Here is a 21,033-nt window from a genome sequence, read left to right as displayed (position 1 = left end):
AGGCTCCAGGCTCTGAGCTGGCAGTCAGCACAGAGCCCGACGCGGGGCTCGAACCCACGAACAGCGAGATCATGACCTAAGCGAAAGTCGGACGCTTAACCGACTAAGCCACCCAGGCGCCCCTCCATTAGAAAAGTTTTTAAAAAGCACGATATAATAGGGGCGCCTGGGTGGCTCGGTCGGTTGGGCGTCTGACTTCCACTCAGGCCATGCTCTCACGGTGTTTTCAAGCCCCGTGTCAAACCCTATGCTGACAGCTCAGAGCCCGGAGCCTGCTTCAGATTCTGTGTCTCCCTCTCTCCCCCTGCCCCTCCCCTGCTCGTGCTCTCTCTCTGTCTCTCAAAAATGAATACATGCTTAAAAAAATCATGATGTTATAGGCTTTAGAAAGCCCTGCAGCTCCGTTTACACTTTCTGTTTCAATTGTGTCTGTTCCCATGAAATTTTAGTCGATGGCTTCGTACATGATTCCAAAGTTGTGCCAAGACAGGTCTTGAAACTGCAGGTCGAAACCGGCTCTGTCTGATCATCGTATAACAACCCTATGCTGGACAGACGGCAATTGACGTTGTGAACAGCCCCTTCTGGTCTATTCATTTACCAGGGCGTGTCCTCACCCAACGGCCGGCCAGTCTGAGGTATGGGGATGCCACCTCACTGGTGTCCTACATAGGTCTGAAATACCAAGATGACCCTTCCAGGACCAATCTTGTTTATTCCAGCCTCCTGGCTAAATAAACGGCCAACGGGCCTCTGAAGGTTAAGGCCACATTCTTGGGAGGGGCTGCAGACCCTTCCACCACCACCTCAATGTGCCCGGAGGAGCCCAGAGCCCTACAACTAGGATCCAGTTCAGCATACAAGCTGGGGGGCCTGCATTAGACCATAGCTCAATCGATCCTTTTCAATTATGTCAGCAGAGAGGAGAGGTTAATTTTGGAAGCAGGCATTCAATGAACCTTTATTGAACCCTGCTTCAGTTGCCTTCATTTACATTGTTTTATTTAATCTTCTTAAAAGCCAGGAGCAATTGGAGTTATTCCCAATTTAGAGTTGAGGAAATCGGGGTTCAAAGAGAATAACGAGGGGCGCCTGGGTGGCTCAGTCAGTTAAGCGTCTTCTTGGGCTCAGGTCATGATCTCATGGCTCGTGAATTCGAACCCCGTGTCAGTTTCTGTGCTGACAGCTCGGAGCCTGGAGCCTGCTTCAGATTCTGTGTCTCCTCTCTCTGCCTCTCCTCTGCTCATGCTCTGTCTCTCTCTCTCTTAAAAGTAAATAAACATTTTTTTAATGTTTTATTTATTTCGAGGAGAGAGAGAGAGACAGCGTGAGCAGGGGAGGGTCAGAGAGAGAGGGAGTCACAGACTGAAACAGGCTCCAGGCTCTGAGCTGGCAGTCAGCACATAGCCTGACGTGGGGCTCGAACCCACGAACCGCGAGATCATGACCTAAGCGAAAGTCGGACGCTTAACCGACTAAGCCATCCAGGTGCCCCAAAATAAATAAACATTTTAAAAAGAGAGAAAGAGAGAGAATAACCACTTGTCCGAGACTCCTGGGACTTTAGATTGCAAGGTTCAGTATGAGTCTATCTGCAAAGCTCCTCTCAAGGTAAATGTTGGTAGGGATTATATAGATACAGTCCTTGAAGACAGAGATACACAACATCTCAGGGTGTTGGTTGGCCAAAGAAAGCCCTTACTAAGTGCCTACTGTATGCCAGGAATTGTTCCGAGTGCTTCCCATGTAAAAACTCATGTAATTTTCAGCATAACCCAATGCTTTCACTCCCATTTTATAGATGAGGGCATAGCACAGGGAGACCGAGTGACTTGTCTAAGATCACAGAGCTAAGAAGGGGTGGAGCTAAGATTCAAACCCAGGTAGTAAGGTTCTGGATACTTCCTCCCACCATCATTCATGTCAGGAAAAATGTCACATACACCAAAAATTTGAAAGAAGTTTACAGTGACCCACCTGTGTGTCTACCCCCTAGATTCTGCAACTGTGAGCATTTTGCTACATTTATTTTACCACATATCTATTCATCTATCTATCCATCAATCTGCCTCCTTTTTTAAAATCAGGTTTCATCCCAACATAAAGCCCAATGTGGAACTTGAACTCATGACCCTAAGGCTAAGATGAGCTGAGATCAAGTGTCGGACGCTCAATCAACTGAGCCACTCAGGTGCCCTGATCCAGTTCATTTTTTTAAGTTTATTATCTATTTTGAGAGAGAGAGAGAGAGAGGGAGAGAGAGAGAGAGAGAGAGAGAGCAGGGGAGGTGCAGAGAGAGAGGGAGATAGAGAGAATCTCAAGCTGGCTTTGCACAGCCAGCGCAGAGCCTGAGGCTTAACTGACTGAGTCCTCAGGCACCCCATCTCATTTTTGATGCATTTCATAGTAAGTTGTTGAAATCTGTACACTTCACCTTTAAACACTTCAACATGGCATCATTACCTAGAGTTCCACATTTATTTATGGTTTTTTTTAATTGATATAAAGAGAAATGCACAAAGCTGAATTGTACCATTCAATGAAATTTAGCAAACATACACACCTGGGTTACCCAAACCTTATCAAGGTTTAGGACATTTCCATCACTCCAGAAATTTCCCTCGTGTTCCTTCTCAGGCAATACCCACCCCACTTGCTCCCAGGAAATCACTGTTCTGACTTTTTTCCATTATAGGTATGGTTTTTCCTTTTCCAGAGCTTTATATCAATGGAAATATAAGGGATGTTCTGTTTTGTGGCTGGCTTCTTTTGCCTGGCATAATGTTTTCCAGATTTGTCCATATTGTTGGGTATCTGCAGCCTGTTCTTTTGTGTTGCCGAGTAGTACCCCACTGTGTGACTAAACCACAGGCAGTTGATCTAGTCTCTTGTTTACAGACACATGGGCTGTCCCCCAAACCCACCCACTTGCAGCTATTTTGGGCAGAGATGTTATGAACATTCACGCGCTCGTCTTTCTGTGGACATAGGTTTTCTTCTCTTTGGGGGTAAAGCTTAGGATGGGTTAAAGGGTCGATTTATGTTGAGTTTTAGAAGAAACTGCCAGACTGCTTTCCAAAGTGGTTGCATACTTTATATTCCCACCTGCAGTGTGTGAGTTCCCATTTGGATGCTAACTGGCCAAGCAACATGCTCTGCTGCCTCCACAAGGAGGAGGCCAATCAACATTTGCACTTGAATGAGTTCCTAAAGGTCAGAAAGAATGGATTTGGCTTTGGCAGAGAGGCCAGGGAGGGGAGGCTGGGAATCCATTTTCAACTTTAGCTTTCCCTATCAAAATCTTGGCTTGGACCAACAATGACCGTGAAGCCAAGGTGTGCAGCACTCTGGTAAGCCTTTTGTACGGATAAAGATGTGAATGAGTTAGAAACTATATTTACCCCATTTTATAGATCAGGAAGTTGAGGCTCTGAGCAGCAAGTGACTCACCCCTCTGGCACTCAAAGGCAAAGCCAAGATCTGATCCTGCTTTAGAATGACTTCAGAGTCTGAGCATTTTTTACTTGTTATGCCCAGATCGCGATCTCCCCAAAATCCCAAGACCACCAAGGAGTCCGAGTCACGTATGCAAAAGCAAAGGGCTTTATTACGGGCTTAAGCTCGGGCTCACAAACTTCACCAGCGCCGTGGATCCATGCTGAGAGCCTCGAACAAGGGCAGAGTAAGGTTTTTATGGGGTTTGTGACGGGGGAGTTACAGAAGTTGTGACATGGGAACAGTGATCCAATCATAATTATACAACATCATTGACAGCGGGTTTGACCATACACATTGTCTAGAGTATTCGTTACTTTTGGCGGGATCCAATTACAACATTTAGAGTACCTTTAAATTCAACCAATCACAGAGCGAGCCTAGGGTCTTACTCGGCGACTAACGGGTTAACTTTAACATTAGGTAACAGGGTCCTATCTATAGTTTCTATCTCCCTTAACCATGTGGAGGGTGGTCGCTGGCCTTTCCTGATTGGGTGTTGCAAGGGTGGTTACTCCTGCCTTGGGCAATGTGTAACTGCCTGATAGTTTCGGGGAAGCTGGAATTTACGCCTTCTAGTTTAGAGGGGAAACTTAAAACCTGTCATGGAGTCAGTTTGGTTTAGACGTTTAGACTTGTGTCCTTACATACTATATTCTAGCATCTTCTGCTGCAAAGGTGAACAGATTTAGAGAACCCAGGGGCGGCCAAGGGGCCCCGATTCCTGGAAAGTCTACAACAAACAGAGGCATCTCAGGACCAGAGTGATGGGTGCAAATCTCCTTGGTAAACTTGCTGCTAAAGATTCCGTCCTTAAAGGAAACTTGGGGTAGCTGCACTCGGAGAAACAGAAAATGCTGAGCAATTAGTAATTCGTTCTGCGGGAGTGAATGCAGCTCTGATGCAAAGAAGCGACCGTCACGGCACAGAGAGGGGAGGAGCAAATCAGGAAATAAAACCAGTACGGGGCATAAAGAAGAGGGCAGTCACGCTTCTTTCTCAGGAGGAAAATGTTGGCTCGCAGGAAATGCCAGAACATTTCTGAATGGCACTTGGCCTGCCCTGTATGATCTCTCAGCCACTTCTCTGTCCACTCGATCCCAGTCACCAATACTCCAGTGGCATGGGATCCTTTGCCTGTCCTCAAACGTGCCGCTTTCTTCCCCACCTCCCCGCCTTGCCACGAGATGGCTGTCTGCCCGGAATGCCCATCCCACGTGCTCTTCCTAGAAAGGGCCCCATCCTCCCACGGCCCCCATGGAGCCTCCCTGCCTCCCTGGAAACACAGACTTCCCCCACTTCCCACGGACCCCTTCAGCCCTTCCCCTGTGGCGGGAGCCACCGGCAATCTACAGATGTCCCCCTGGGCTGTGACGATCCTAAGATAGAGACAGCGACAGCACCTGCTATGTCTCGGCACCCCCAGGGCTTGCCTCCACGAAGGTATGCAGGAGTCAGGGCGTAGGAGAAATGGGAAGGGGTCGGGTTGGCAAGCTTCAGCTTCAATGTGACTCAAGCCCCCTAAGAGTAGAGAAAAGGGACACAGAGGCAAAGAGCCAGAAGGCAAGGTGGGGTCTGGAATCAGATTTCTAGGGGGCCCAGAAGGAAGCGTGTCCTGACGGACTGCTAGCTTCTCCCCAGGCCTGGCTGCAGCCACAGGGACTACAGTTGCGGCCTCAGAGATGCTCTGAGGTGACGGGGTCCAGGTGCCTGCCACCCCACGGAGCCCCAGCCTGTCACCTTACATCTCTCCTGGTTTCCCCCTCCCTCCGCGTCCTAGCCTTTGCCCGAGTTCAGGCTGTCCCTCGCCAGGAACTCAGGCACCGGAGTTTGTAAAGAAACATCTCGAAGCAGCAGCTGACAACACGCCCCGGGGAAGACGACAGACCTCCCACTTGCCGAGATTTCACCAAACCTTTAAAGGGTGCCTTCCTCCACCCTGCAATCATCCCACAAAAGCTGTCAGGAGCATCACAGAAAATGAAAACCTGCCACGATCCAAGTTCACACAGAAGGCTGCCAGTCGGTGGCGCGGGGCCCGGGGGAGCTGAGGCTAGATTTCCACACCCAGCAAGGTGCCCCACGCTAGGGACCCCTCACCTTCCGTGGGGTGCACTTCCCCCCTGAGTCCCGAGGGGCGCCCCACAGGACTGGAAAGACCTTGGGTGTTAGGGTGTGGGGGAGACGGTTTTGCTTTAAATTTCAGCTCTGCGCTGAGTTGACTCTTTCAAGTCTGGTCAACCTTCTGAGCCCAGGTTCCTGGTGTGAGAATTGGAGGCGTCACTAACCCCGCAGAGTCGTGAGGGTTCAATGTGGTGGAAAAGGCAAAGAGCCCAGCACCGGGAGACCCTCAAGAGACAATGGTTCCCATTTCACCTTTGCCTGACGTCCATCTATCTGTCCATCCTCTTTCCAGTTAGGAAAGGTCTCCATAACAGTGGCCTTGGGAACATGCACTCCATGGCCAGAACAGCTACCTGGATTTGAATCCCGGGTCTGCCGCTTCTTTGCTGTGCTGTCCCGGGGAAGTTATTTCTCCTCTCTGTGCTTCTGTTTCTTCATCTGTAAAATGGTGCTAATAATAGCACCTAACACTTAGGTGTTACTGTGAGGCTTAAATGGGTTATGATAGAAAACGTGCCCAAGGAAGAGTGTGGTGCATAGAAAACGCAATAAATATTAGCAATTACCATAAGTCTTTTATCCGGTCAGCGTGTTGTGAGGGCTACAGCAGGCCCACTGAGGGTGTGAGGGAGCCTTCAATTAAGCCAGAAAACTTGTGCATAGACCTCCCGATTGTCTTAAAGGGCTGTGTTCCAATGATCTCTGTTACCCCAGCCTCTCAAAATGAGTGTTCTAACAAATGCAGTAAAGCCAAATGGGAAAAGCAGGGCTTTACAGACAAATAGACCCCCATTTCATATCCCAAGCTGTGCGACATCAGACAAGTGGCCTTCCCTCTCTGAACCTTGGTTTCTTTATCTGGAAATGGGGGGTATCGATACCTACCTCTCAGGGCTTCTTGAGGACGTCACAGAAGGGATGACCCGATAAACATTAGCAGCCTTTCTCTCATTCACCGAGCTTTTCAAGAATTATTAAAAAGCAGACTGCCTAACCAGAGAGGGCCAGCTAGTTCCGGTGGGGTGCTGTTCCAGAAAGTTGAGAAAAGCTCTTCCTGAGTCATGGCTGTGGAAACTTCTTGGCACAGCTCTCCGCTTCCCTCTGTCCTTAGGCTGCTGCGTCGCCTTCTCAGTTCTGACTCACCAGGCGCTTCTATGGCTTTCTCTTTCCCCACAGGAGTGGGTGGTTGTTTGGGCTCTAATTTCAGTATCTCATTATCCTGGGACACAGTCACTCAGCCACACAGCGGCAGACCCAAATCTGTCCAGACACTTCCCACCCTCACAAAGCAGGATGCTTATCTTCAATGACTCATAGAGCCGCGGACAACTGCACGTCATAACGGGGCTGGAAGGAGCAGAGAGGAGACAGAGGACCGTGAGGATCCTGGTCACCGTACTACGTGCCGGAAGCTGCATGCCCACAGCCCCGATGACATCTTATAACTTCTTATAACAAGCCACTGGTGTAGGCAATACCGTCCCTATTTGCCCAGGGTGGGACCTGAGACTCAGAAAGATGACGCTGCTTCCCCACTAGTACATAGTAGAACAGGGATCTGAACCCAAGTCCTTTAAAAAGATTTGTACTTTTTAAAAATATTTTTATTTATTTCTAGGAGAGAGAGAGAGAGAGACAGTGTGAGCAGGGGAGGGTCAGAGAGAGAGGGAGACGCAGACTCTGAAATAGGCTCCAGGCTCTGAGCTGGCAGTCAGCACAGAGCCCGACGCGGGGCCCGAACCTATGAACCGTGAGATCATGACCTAAGCGAAAGTCGGACGCTAATCGACTAAGCCACCCAGGCGCCCCTAAAAGATTCGTATTTTTAACCGATGTACAATACAGCCCCTCGCTGTGCCAACTTGGCTCGGAAGTCTTGGTCTGCTGGTGGGTGTAATCGGTCAGTGCCAGCCTGTGGTTCTGCAGGTCAGGCTGTGAACACAGCTCATGTGTGCGTGAATGCACACACACACACACACACACACACACCACATGCACACATGCATGCGCGTGTGTGCTGCGTGCTGCCGTTTGCAGTGGTGAGATGTCCAATCCCAGGAAACTTCCTGCATTTATTAGCCCGATCTCTCCAACTGCTTTCTTCTCGCTTGGAGCAAGCACACTGCAGGAAACTATGGCAAGAGGAAAAGGAAAATGAGGCAGAAAGAAACAATTATAAAGGGGAAAAACAAAAGGAAGCATCCGTGATCCTCTGCGTGGGAGTGAGATGGAAGGTCCCCTAACCTCTGGTCGGCTGAGTTCACACTAGAGCCCCTGATTGCTGAAGGCAGAGGGGAGGACGAGGGGAAGGCGAGAAAGGGGACAAGGGATGTGAGGGTGAGAACAGGGGAGTGGTTGTCCTTCAGGGTCTGGAGTACAAATAAGCCTCAGTTTCCCGATGTCTCAGACGGGCACTGAATGGAGGTCTGCCTCACTACAAAACCGACCATCTCCACACAACACCTCCTACCTGCCTCCTGAGGAAATACAAGCATTGGACCTTTGAGAATAGGGTTAGTCATCGCGGTTTTATGCAGGAAAAAACGAGCCTTCATCAAATTGAATAAGTAGACCAAAAACCCAAGGCTGGCAAATCCCAGAGCCACCTTCCCTCGGGTGCACCATTTCAGTGCCCGTGACCCTTCCCACGGCCCATGCCTTCTCTCTGTTGAAAAGCATCACAAAGTCCTGTCTGCTGTCAAAGTCCACTTGAGTTGGGTGTGAAATGTCTCCAAACTTCTCTACTTAGGGCAGCCAACTTGGTGAGCAAGGAACCAACCTGTTTGTTAAAATGGAGTCTAATTTGTTCTCTAAAGCCTCACACTGTAGTTCAAGAAAGACATGGAAGTACGCACTAATTTTGAAAGTTTACCTGTGGATAGACTTTTTTTTTTCTCAGTCCAATTTCCTCTCATTTTTTGGGCGTGGCGATTCCTCCTATACCTGGGATGAGAAGAGAGAGAGGGATTTTCAGCACTGTGTCTGCTGGACAGCCTTCCCCGCCACCTCCCCTCTGCTTGAGGTCCTCAGAGAGAAGGGAACATGCTGCATGGCTCAGTCTCGGTCCACGTTTAAGTTCATGTGCACAGTGAGGCCATTTTCTCAAAGTCCTTGGAGATACAACAATCCAACCCCCAACCAAATTTGGAGGGAAGGGAAGCATGATACTAACAAGCACCTTTCCTCTTGTTCCACCCGTTCCTCTTGTTTTTTAATGGATAGAAAGAAATGCAATGGTATCAACTCCATAACGAAGGTGACTTAATTGGCTTCGTATTCCTTGCTGAGTATTATCAATGCTTTTGTGGGGACACACAGTGGTTTTTATGGTTTTTTTAATTAAAAAATGTTTTAATGTTTATTTACTTTTGAGAGAGAGCATGAGCAGGGGAGGGGCAGAGAAAGAGGGAGACACAGAATCTGAAGCAGGCTCCAGGCTCTGAGCTGTCAGCACAGAGCCCGAGATGAGGCCTGAACTCACGAACCATGAGATTTAACCTGAGCCGAAGTCAGACACATAACCGACTGAGCCACCCAGGTGCCCCTCACAGTGGTTTTTATTTTTAAATCCCTCATGCAAAGTTTATATATATTTTTTATAGTTGTCTCACTTGCTTAGGATCTGAAGATTGTTTTTTCTTGCCGAAAGCTAGAAAAGGCAGGTTTTGCTTTAAATCTGAGGAATGGGTCTTTTTCTCCTAAGTCCTCCAATTGGGGTTTCCCTCCACCTTCTCCATTGTTGCTGTGAGGTGTGTGTGGATAAAGCCCCTTCCTTGTCTCCCTGGGAAACGTTCAGGAAAATCTACCAAGATCATCACTGGGTTATGGGATTGCCTCAGTGTTTGGCGAGGGCAGGGGTGAGTCCTCCTTCCAGGTCATGTGGGGTCAGAGCAGATGCTAGCCACGGGGACCCAGCCACCTTGGTGTCCCATGGGTAAACAGTGGTCTCTGACAGAAATGTTCCCAACTTTTTGATGCCGTTGCAGTCAGTGAATTTGAACATGTAGAGCTCAACACTTGTGCATTTTGAGAGACCTTGGAGGTAATCTGGCTCACATAAGCCATTTTCCAGGTGAGAAAACCGAGGCTGACAGGGTGAAGTGGCCTTCACTTGACCACCCAGTTAGTTAGCAACAGAGCCAGGACTCAAATCTTGACCTTTTCCTGACCACTTGCTTCCTTTGGTATAGCTTGGAGCTAACCTATTATGTCAAAAGCCCTGTGATATAGTCAAAGTAGTCTTACAGAACCCAAAATCCAAGCAGGAGGGAAGGAAGGAAGGAAGGAAGGAAGGAAGGAAGGAAGGAAGGAAGGAAGGGAAGGGAGGGAGAGAAGAAGGAAGGGAGGAAGGGGAGGAAGGAGGGAAAGAAGGAGGGAAGGAAGGAAGGAAGGAAGGAAGGAAGGAAGGGAGGCGAGGGAGAGAGAGAGGGGAGGGATAGGGGAAGGAAGGGAAGGAGGAAGGGAGGGAAGGAGGGAGGAAGAAGGAAGGTAGGAAAGAAGGAGGAAGGGAGGGGGAGGGGGAAGGGGAGGAAAGAAAGAAGGAAGGGCAACGTTCCCTTGAGCCCCGCGGGCTTCAGGAGAGAGCTCCGACTCCTTCCCATGCAGAACAGACCTCTTTGCCACTTGGCCCAGCTACATTCCCGTCGGTTCCTGCCACGTTCTTTTCTCCCTTTTATCCCCCAACTGAATACAGTCTCCTCCCTCACGATGCTGTTTCCAGCCTCCACACCTGTGCATGTGCTGCTTTCTCCCCCTGGAAATCCCTTTCCTAGCTCACAGGTCGGCTCCTCTGGGAAGGCTTCCTGACCCCACCCACTCACCAGCTTGGGCAGGGGCCATCATCCCCTCTCAGAGCTGCTTCCGTTCTGAGCACCCCCTCCTTTTGCCAGCCTTAGCATGTGAATCGTTTGTGCCCATGTCTGTCCCCCAGCAGGCTTACCCCAGCCCGGTGGTCCACTGTCCACCTGGCCCAGGGCAGCTGCTAATAAATGATGGTTGGATACGCAAGGGGTCATCTAATGAATGAATGCTGCCCACATAACAGCCTCGGGTTCTGATGATAAAATATCGACAGTTTAGATCAATTAGTGGCACCAAGAATTAAACTGAGTGTATAGACTCCAGTTATATGTCTCTCTCTCCCATCTGATTATATTTGTTAAATTTACAAAGTAAGTAAATTGTGTCCTAGCCCAGTGCAAGGAGCCCCTTCATGAGCAGCAAACCTACCAGGCCTGGGCAAACACAGCAATATTTTTCCTGGTGGTAAATAATCCCCCATTTACATCCTAACTGCCTGTTTTCTAATGAGGCATCAAATTACTCATCTACGTAATTAAAGCATCCTTAGTTCTAACAGGAGCCCAGCTAGGTGGTAATTATTGCTGGCTTTCCCTAGCACCTCCAAGATGGAAGGACAGCTGACACATTGTGGAAATCCTTGCTAAACGCTACTTTTGAAAGCACTATGGCAAAAAAAAAAAAAAAAAAAAAAAAAAAAATCACACTGAACGTGTTAATTGACCAGTACTTGGATTTGAAAGGTAAATTCTCAACATCGTGCTGAGCCTGGGACTACACAGGCTGGAAAAAAGAAATCTCCACAAGGATAGTGAATGTTCCTAGAGATCTTCTTGGTTGGTGGCTCCTAGCCCTTTTTCACAGTGGAGGCAACTGAGGCACAGAGAGGGAAGTAGCTTGCTCATGATCTCACCCAGGCAGTGGGACTCCAGAGGCTGAGATCTTGCTGTACTTCTTTCTCAAAAAAGGAACTAACACTTACGGAATGCCCATATGGTACCAGTTATTTTCCTATGCATCATAGAGTTGTCTCACCATGATTCTATATGGTAACACTGACAAAAATGGTCTGATTTGTTTTTGAAATAAGGTATAAATAGAAAGCAAAGTCTCCAGGAGAAAGCCTTTTGCCCCATCTTCCTTCCTACCTAGGTTGCAAGTGTGAGGACATGATGCCTGGAGTAGCAGCAGCCGTCTTGTGACCATGAGGCAGGAAGTCAACATACTGAGGATGATGAACTACAAAAAGTAACATGTGTCGCAGTCACTAAGTCCTTGCACCAAACCTAGAGCCATCTACTTGCAGACTTTGTGTTAGGTGAGATCATGAAGTGACTTCTTTTTTTTTGTTTTGTTTTTTTATTTTTTTTTTATTATTTTTTTATTTTTTTAAAATGTTTTTATTTATTTCTAGGAGAGAGAGAGAGAGAGACAGCGTGAGCAGGGGAGTGTCAGAGAGAGAGGGAGATACAGATTCTGAATTAGGCTCCAGGCTCTGAGCTGGCTGTCAGCACAGAGCCCGACGCGGGGCTCGAACCCACGAACTGCGAGATCATGACCTAAGTGAAAGTCGGATGCTTAACCGACTAAGCCACCCAGGCGCCCTTTTTTTTTTTTGTTGTTGTTTTGTTTTTTTAAAATTAGTCAATAGTCCTCTTAGCTACAGATGAAAGGATTCTTGTTGAATGTAAGAACTTTGAAAGGGTCCTGATAGAGTCAGTCCTCAGTATTGTATCTGAATTTTACAGATGAGGAAATGGGACTCAGAGGGTAAAGGTCAATGTTACACAGCCAGCACGGTCTGCCTGCTATGCTGCTTACTATACTCCCTCCCTTCCTTGGTAAAACTAAAAGTGACCTCTTGGGGCTTCCGTATGGTCCCTCCTAACCCAGAGTCCTTCCTCTTAGTGTGATTCTGGGTCAACTTGTCAGATCAGATGCTCCCATGTTGAGTGGGCATAAGTGTGCATTAACTGCGGAAGGAGGAAACAGATAGGGGAAATATCAGTTCGGGGCTCGTACTGGGAGAAGCTATCCAGGAGGCATTCAGGGGAATCGTCTAGCAAGTACCAGAGCGGCTGGCAGAAAGATACCAGCTGGAGAAGGATACCGCCATGCTCGCCTCACTGGCCATCTCGCACGGAGAAGTCACAGCATCTCCTCAAACAGTATGGCAAACTCCTACACTTCCTCCTGCAGGCCTGGCCCATGGGCCCTGCTGACACCCCCAGAGGCTCTCCCGCTTCCTTCCGCCCCTCCCCCATACCTGCCCCGTGCTCTCCTTCCACGTGGCCCAGCCTCTTCCTGAACACGAGAGCAGCCAGCGTGAGGCATCTGGGACCCGGCTTGTCTCTCGACCTCTCGGCCTCGCCCCATCTGCTCTCCCCGCTCACGTGGTCCTCGCCCAGGACACCTGTGCTGTTGATGTTCCACCCGCCACTGAGCCTGGGCACCGGATGTTCCCTCCAGCCCTGACTCTGCGTGTCCTCCTCCCGTGCGATTCATAGTCGGTCCTGGACCACACAGTTCGGGTTCCGCTCTGCAATTTCACCTGCATCTCACCCTTGTGCATCTGGCATCAGGTGCTCGTGGCTGGCTGGGGTCCCAGTTCCTCTGAGTGGACACCTCTCTGATTGTGCACGGCTCACGGACCCTCCCCCGCCAGCACTCAGGCGGCTGCAGAGATTCTACAGAGGTTTTCTCACTCACCTGTCTAACTAGTTCTTTCAGAAGAAACAAGCCACAGGCTTTCTCTTTAAAAGGTTAACCCTTTGGCGGCCTTTCTCTTACGTGTCTGGGAGGAAGATCCGTCACTCCCATGGTGTGTCACTGGGTTGGAAATGAAGTCTTCCTGGCATCTTGGGATATTTCCCGCCTCTCCCTGAAATGCTCTACATATTGTCCCTTGTGGGCACAGATGGAGGGGACCGTCACTTTCCTGCATACAGTGGATGAAGGCAGCCTGTGTCTCACTCTAGGGCTGTCACGCGGTCCCTAGGGCATGCAGGGGTGCCTTTACCCGGCAGCTCTGGACGGAGCTTTCCAGGAGATGGCGGATCATTCTGGTGGTTCCTGGAGCCCTGAGATCTGAGCGGTACACGAATCAAACTTACCTGCTTCCAACCGATTCCTTGGGTTTCCTGCCTGAAAAGAAATCTCTAGGGGAAGAACTTTAGTTTCATGCCCTTACTGTGTACATCCCCATATAGATAATGCTTTCATGCACACCCATGGTGTGCACGCTCATGTGCACACATGCGCACACACACGCGCACGACTCTGGGAAGGACAAGGCTTGGGGGTATTTAGGGAGAGCCCTGCTAGTTGGAGAAGATGCATTCTGCTGTTTTTTTTTTTAAATCTCTAAATCTCCTCAGGGTTTTAACGATTGAAGAGCGTACCCTTTTACTGGCATCCAAGGCAAAATAAAATCATTGACCATATGCAACTGCCACACAGCAGCAGCAGCAACAGGAAAGTATCTTGTAAAAACAAGATGAGAATAATCTGCAGTCCGCTTGGTGTCTGAGGGGGCCGGATTCTAAGTTCTTCAGTCCCTGGGAGCATTTTAGAAGACCAAACAACTTCCCTTTTGCTAAAGTAATTGATGTGGCTCTGTTTCTGAAACTGAGAAGTCACGGTAGATTTAATAATCCACAAAGAGCCCCCAAGGTCAGTCTCCCCCTGCCACTTCCATTCAGATGACCCAGGGTCAGAAGGGTTATGTGACTTGTCTGAGGTCACCCAGCTAGAAATGGCAACACCCGGAGCCACCATCAAGATTTGTCTGCTGCTATGGTCCGCACTTTCAACCACGAAGCTTCCCTCCTCACCCACCCCTCCTTGAAGTACGAGGAGGCTGAAGGTGAAGGCAGCCATTGCTTTGCGGAGTCCCTTCCCCAGGTAAGATGCTTGACCTGAACTTCCTAGATACCCATCAATCAGCACGGTCCTTGCAGGTGAGTGGAAGTGATGTGTAGATTTGGGGAGCAGGGCGGACTCACTGCACTTCAGAAGAAACACAGGGGCGTCCTTGCGGGTACGGGAACACATGTGACGCCCCTCACATGGTCAAGAGACTCTCACATGCCTACATAGACACACACTGGCTCCTTGATGCTCATGCTCACTCAGAGAGGTGAGTATCATGATCTTCCTTCATCTTCAGAGAAAGTGAGGCTCAGAGACACTGAGTGCCTACCTGCTGACATGCAGGATGTGAAGAGAGAAGAGAGGATTCAGATGTGGGGCTCCCAGATCCACACCATTTCCACACTGCCCAGGAGCAGCCCTGAGCTGTCCCCAGCCTGCGACTGGAGCAGACCAGGAATCTAGTTATTTTATTATTCTCCTTGAACTGCCGTTGTTGACATCTGTGCAGGCTCTGTGGACAGAAGCCCTGAGAGCTGTCCCACCGGCCTCCACTTTGTTTGAAAGGCCGCAGCCCCCTGGCTCCCCAGTGCCGTCCCAGCCTGGTGGCCGCTTGGTCTGGGACACTTCCAGCAATAGGTGATGAGCATCCTGGGCACACCACGGCCGCCCTTCCCGCCTCAGCCCTGCACCCAAGGGCCACCCCCCACCCCCAACAGTCCTCTGCCTCTGAGCTCTGTTTCTTTCTGTAACGAATATCCCTCAGTCATATATATTTAACACCTTTTATGCTAATTAAAGCGTTCAATCTCTTTGTGCCCTTCTTGGTGACTGACACTGTTTCAAAGCAGATTTAGAAATAGTTTTGGTCCTGACATTTATGCTGCAAGTGGGCGTTGTTTATTGCTGAGCAATTAGAACATAGATTAACATAATATCGCTCCTCGGCTTCGAAATCCGGGAGCGCGCTCCTCTCCAGCAGCTCCGGGGGGCTCACCCGGCCCGCTTCCTTTTGTCTTTCTGCCTTTCCCTCCTCCACACCCATCCACCCACCTGCCTTGAAACGTGGTATTTCAAATTTATAGTTCAGGAAAGTTTGTGTAATCTAAGTCATAAAAAGAGATGTCTTTTTCTCCCACTGCAGAAGCAGCCCACGGTACCTGTATTCTTCACCGAAAAGGCAGTTTTTTCTTCTTTTTTGTCCTTGAAAACTTTTTGTTAAAAAAGATCTCCCTGCCCACTTTTAAGTCTTGGAAGTGTTGAGGTCAGGAAGCAGGGATGGGCTGGTTACACACCTTTTCTTGAGGGGTTTCCCGTAAAATTTCCCATCTGCTGTTCTCTTCTGCCAAGGACACTTGCAGCTTAACGTTACATGTGGCCTTTCGTGGGGGGCGGGTCACCCTTGGGCTGGTCTGTGCAAACAGGAGCTGGATATGAGGCGGAGATCTTCGCCTGCTGTGTTTGCACTACGGGTCAGAGATGCTCCTGGGGGTTAGAGTGGGCATCTGCTACAGGTCTCTCCAAGTAAAGGGACAAGTAGCGTGGAACAAAGGGCTTGAGCGAGGACAGCCCTCCAGTTAGCAGATCGGGTCCTCATGGGCACGGCCGATGACTTCCTCTCCCTGCCCCTATGTCCCGGTGTTTGTAAATCCAGAACCCCTCACCACCATCACCAGAGCCACCCCTATCTAAGATGTCACTGTCTCCTGGTTGGATTATTGCAACAGCTTCCTCTGTAGTCTCCTTGAGTCCACCCTTGACCCCTTCAATAAGGCAGCACCAGTATCTTTCTGAAAAATGTCAGAGCAATCGGGGGCATCTGGGTGGCTCAGTCAGTTGAGCGCGGACTTCTGCTCAGGTCATGATCTCCCGGCTCGGGAGTTTGAGCCCTACATCGGACTCTGTGCTGACAGCTCGGAGCCGGGAGCCCGCTTAGGATTCTGTGTCTCCCTCTCTCTCTGCCCTCCCTCACCTGTACTCTGCTTCTCTCTCTGAAATAAATAAACATTAAGAAAAAAATTTTTTAAATGTCAGAGCAGTCATTTCTGGTCCCTAAGACCTCACCCTTCGTTGCACTGTCACTGTCAAGGCTGTGATTTATTTCAGCAACACAAAGGATATGAATCACAATCAACAAAAGGAAAAGGCAGGTGGGGCAAAGGCCAGGGGAAACCAGACACAAGCTTCGACAATGGAATGGCAGGAGACATCCTGAATACCCCAGAGGCAGGCTGTGACAAGGTGTGTGAAGCCCTATCTACCAGGGTTTTCACTGGGCCCCGTCACCCAGGGCCTTCCTGCAGAGCACAAACCCAGACTCCTCGCTCCTGGAGGAGGGCAGGTGCTTCAGCACAAGCCATGCTGTCCGTACAAACAGAAAGGGCAGGGGGAAGAGGCCCTTATTTTTCTTATCAGAGGATAATGGGACCCCCCCTCAAATCAAGTTCCCAGTGGCCACCCGAGGGCCAACTTTGTAAGCAAGCATCTCCGAAGGCAGCAGATAGGCCTGCTATGCACACGCTTTTCTGCAGATCTCCTCTGTGGATCGACTTAATATACACAAGTGTTGCAGGATTCTCGCACAGAGTCATGACACTGAGGCTTCTCTTTCCAGGAAGCAACTTTATTTGTGCCGGCACCACTCAGTTGGGTTCATACCCAGAGAACTGAGCGGCCTGCATCACATGGCATGGTTTTTTATACAGTTTTTTATTTCTTTGTCTCCCATATATGGTAACACACATAAACATGCAGTCTGATTAAGTTGTTTCAGTTTACAAGGCCATGGGGGATGTAGGCACCTGGGTGCATATCTAGGTGACCTTGAAGTCCTCTCCCTTTTTTTCTCTCCTTAGGGAGGGGTTTCTACCACACAAGGTCTTCTGAAACGCAGTTAAGTATACTCCCTCTGTATTAGCTCTTGCTATTATTATTTCCTTTTCTTCACTAAACTTCCATGATCTTTAAAAAGTGTTATTATGGAAGGTTTCAAACATAAACAAAAGTAGGGAGAATAGGGAATGAACTCTGATGTGTTCACTGCCCAGCTTTAACAATGACCGACTTAGAGATCCTTGTGTTTTGTTTATTACCCCTCCACGAATTCCTGCGGCTCCTATATCCAGATTGTTGTGATGAAAATCCAAAATATCATATTATTTTGTTCATAATCACTTTGGCAGGTATCTATTGGAGATAAAGACTCACTTCTAAAAAACTTTAAGTGCAATAATGTCAAACCTAAAACAAATGGATGTTAATCCCTTCATTTTAGCAAGTATCCAGCTAGTGTTTACGTTTCTCCAGCTCCTTATTGTCTCTTACCTGGGCTGTTGGACAGCCTCCAAAATGATCTCCTCACCTCCAGGGTCTCCATTCCATGCACCTACTACACTGCTCCATGGAGCCCCTTGTAAATCACAGAGCTGAAGTGGTCACTCCCCTACCTCAAATCCTTTAATGGCTCCCTATTGCCTGCAGGAGAGGGTTTGACACTCTGCAGGCTCTTTTATAATCTTCCCACCCCCTCTTTCCTGTGTCACCTCTGCCTGTGCCTTCCTTTCACACCCCAGCTCCATTAGACTCCTTCTGGGTTACTGGTGGGCTTCTGTGCTTTTGTCTCTGCGGTTCCCTCTGCCTGGAATGCCCCTTGCGGTCTTCTCTCCTGGTAATCTTGTCTTCCACTGCTCTCCCAAGCCAATCAGGCACCCCGTCTGTGGGTCCACAGCCCCTGTGAGTGGGGTCCCTTGTGCTGTTCTCTCCTCTCTTGGGTCTCATACCGAGTTCCTCAAACACAGAGGCTGGTTTGAGGAGATCGACTTCTGATCTCCCTAGAGCCTGAGCAGTCTGAAAACAGGGTGCATGCCCAAGTGTACTGAATGGATGAACAGATGGGGTAACAAACAGACAAATGAGCAGGAAACTTAGGAAGAAGGTTGTTTAGAGTCTGCAGCTTTCTCTCACTCTCTCTCTGTCTCTGGGTCCACACTGCTTATTGTTATTTTCAACTTTTTATCGCACCGTTTCCAGCTGGTGCAGCTGGCTTATCTCTCTGCTCCCTGGCAGGTCAAACTTTTTAATCCCGACTAATGCAGCACAGGCTCTCAGGGGCCGGTTGCCAGCTCTTGCGGACTGCTCCCGCCTCCCTGGCATGAGCCAGACAGGCCCCAGCACACGGCAATTCATTGCCTGAAACACTGTGTCTCTCTGAAGTGACCCAAGAACAGAAGAGTGGCCTGAGAACTTGTCTGGGCACCGTGAACCTCCAGCCTTGGCCTGGATGAGCCATGGCCCCAGGCTAGCGGTTTCATCAGGGCTGGCCCACTGAGCACCAAGAGAGATGGTGGCAGAGAGGCATGAGAGATGGGAATGCTTCCTCTCCCTTTCATTCCCCTTGATTAGAGAGGAATTGGGAATTGTTATATTGAGTCAAGTGCAGCTCTGTGGCTTGGTGACGTCAAGGACCACTCGCCCAGGTACTGTGTACTGGGCACTATGCAGGGAGCTTACAGGGGCAATGCCTTCTGTTCGTCCCAAAGACCCTGACAGAGGACTTCTCACCTCCCTTCTACAGATGAGGCAACTGAGATTCTAAAAGATCATGGAGTCACAGAGAGAGGGAATGAAGAACTGGACTCAACCCCAGGTCTACTGAGAGCCCTTACCAGCAGAACAGGATTTTCCATACTGTAGGTTCAACCTATTCGAGAAGAATAAAATCAGTTCAGTGGGTTTGGGACTAAAAGAATTAAAATAAAAAAGTAAAGAAAGAACAGATTAGAAGAGACCTGAATAAGGAAGAATGGAAAATAGAGTGTATCTTGGGTAGCAGGGATCGATGCTATTTCAGGAAATTTCCCATCAGTTGTGGCTCACGGTTTAATCAGGGGTACCGTTATCCATGTAACCGATGCATTTTCTACCTTTATCAGTTTTCCATTGGACCCAGTTCCATTCCATCCAACTCAATGCATATGAAAACCCCTCCAATTCGTCCCACTTAGACGAGCAAAATTTGAGTGCCACTGTGGGTCAGCCCCTAGCGATACAAAGAAAGAAGTGTTATGCATTTGCTGGCCACCTTGCAATATCTCAAGTTCTTTTTCTTTGTCCAAAACACAAACCTCTTTTCCTTGAGCTTTTGAAAGATGACAGCACGTCCCGTTCCAGAGGTTGCCTTTCTGAAACATTTTTGTGAGCTGGAAGGCAGGATACAGTTGGAACGCTGGGTTTGGGGGAGACTGGCTGGGGTTCAAATTCAGGGGCAATGCCTGAAAAGCACTTAGGGCACACAGGAAGTGTCCAGTCCATTGTAGCCCACCAATCATGCTTACGTCAAGTTGGTAGATGAACTTGGACATCCTAGGTGCTGTTGTGCTGCCTTATGGGGACAAAATAAAGCCAACACCACAAAAAAGCCGGGGACACAGCCAGATCTCTGAGGACACTGAGTATCTGGAATCAGACACCTCCTGAAATACCCTATTTTTGACCTTTCCATTACATGAGTCAATCCAATCCTTTTTTTTTTTTTTTTTTTTTTAGTTTAAGGCATTTTGAGTTGGATTTATGTCCAAAGAAAGCTGACTAATACAGAAATAGGTTTGCCCCAGAACAAATACAAAATAGATCTGAAGACCTCCCGCTGGCCTCTTGGGTTGGCCCAAATAGACTTAAGAGAACTTTTGTACTTTGTACTAGTGCTGAGATGCTGCTGTCTGGGTTTATCCTTTGTGCCTAAAAAGGAGACTTCTTCCATTTGTCGCTTGGCATCAGAGTTGACATTAGAAGGGAAGCAAGGAAATGGAAGTAATGGATGTTTGGCGTCCCACATGCTGGTTCACCTGGAGTGTTGGCTCCCCGGTGGACAGCCCCAGGGGCCTGGAGGCCACCTCCTTCTGTGCTGGGCTGACCCCATCGGTTTCAGCTGACTACAGAGCTATCCTTCACTTTCCAGGCCTATCAAGTGCTTCTACCCCTCAGCTCAGGGAAACTTCTATCCAGATTGCAATCTTCCCTAAAATCTTCCCTTGCCTGGTCCTCATAGCCATTGCTCCTGTCAAAATCTTTTAATATGATTACACGGGGGCAGAGATACCAAGGACTCTGGAAATAGAGCTTGGGCTGGGTCTTGGCCTGTCACTTATTACCTATATGATGCTATGCAAGTCGCTTAAACTCTTTGAGTCTTAGGTCTCCTTTCTTTAAACCAGATACAATAACATTTTTCTCTAAAGTTGCTGTGAGATTTTAAGACGGTGTGTAAACGTGTGCTTTGTGTGGCATGCAGTAGACATTCAATAAATGGTAGGTATCATTGTTACCATTTCTCTTGACTTCTGTTTGCATTTTGTGCCATTCATTGTGTTTGCTATGTGCTTCCCTCTAATGGCCTGCCAGTACACAAAAGCAGGCATGTTTGTGATGATTCCTTGAATTCCTTATTGTTCGAGCAAGATCTCAAGACATAGTGGCTCCTTAATAACATGGTTTGAGAGAAAATAGATGAAGTAAAGGATATGCAAGTTTACAGATGACCTGAAGCAAAAGAAATGGTGAAGTGAGGCAATACAGCTTTTACTTGGCCATCTCTGATTGAGAACTTTTTCTAGACCAAATATTTAGGACAAAGTTGCAGTGTTTGAGGAGCTCTGTTGAGTGGAGAAGACAAAGAAGATAAAAAGAAAGTAAAAATATTGTATTTCTGTTTTGGTGGCAGATAGAAATCTACTCTAGCCATCTTGA

This window comes from Hyaena hyaena, unplaced genomic scaffold (genome assembly GCF_003009895.1).
Source record: "Hyaena hyaena isolate Hyena2069 unplaced genomic scaffold, ASM300989v1 scaffold_160, whole genome shotgun sequence".
In the NCBI taxonomy this organism is placed as follows: domain Eukaryota; kingdom Metazoa; phylum Chordata; class Mammalia; order Carnivora; family Hyaenidae; genus Hyaena; species Hyaena hyaena.
The sequence above is the reverse complement of the archived record's forward strand: the minus strand, read 5'-3'. Positions refer to the sequence as shown.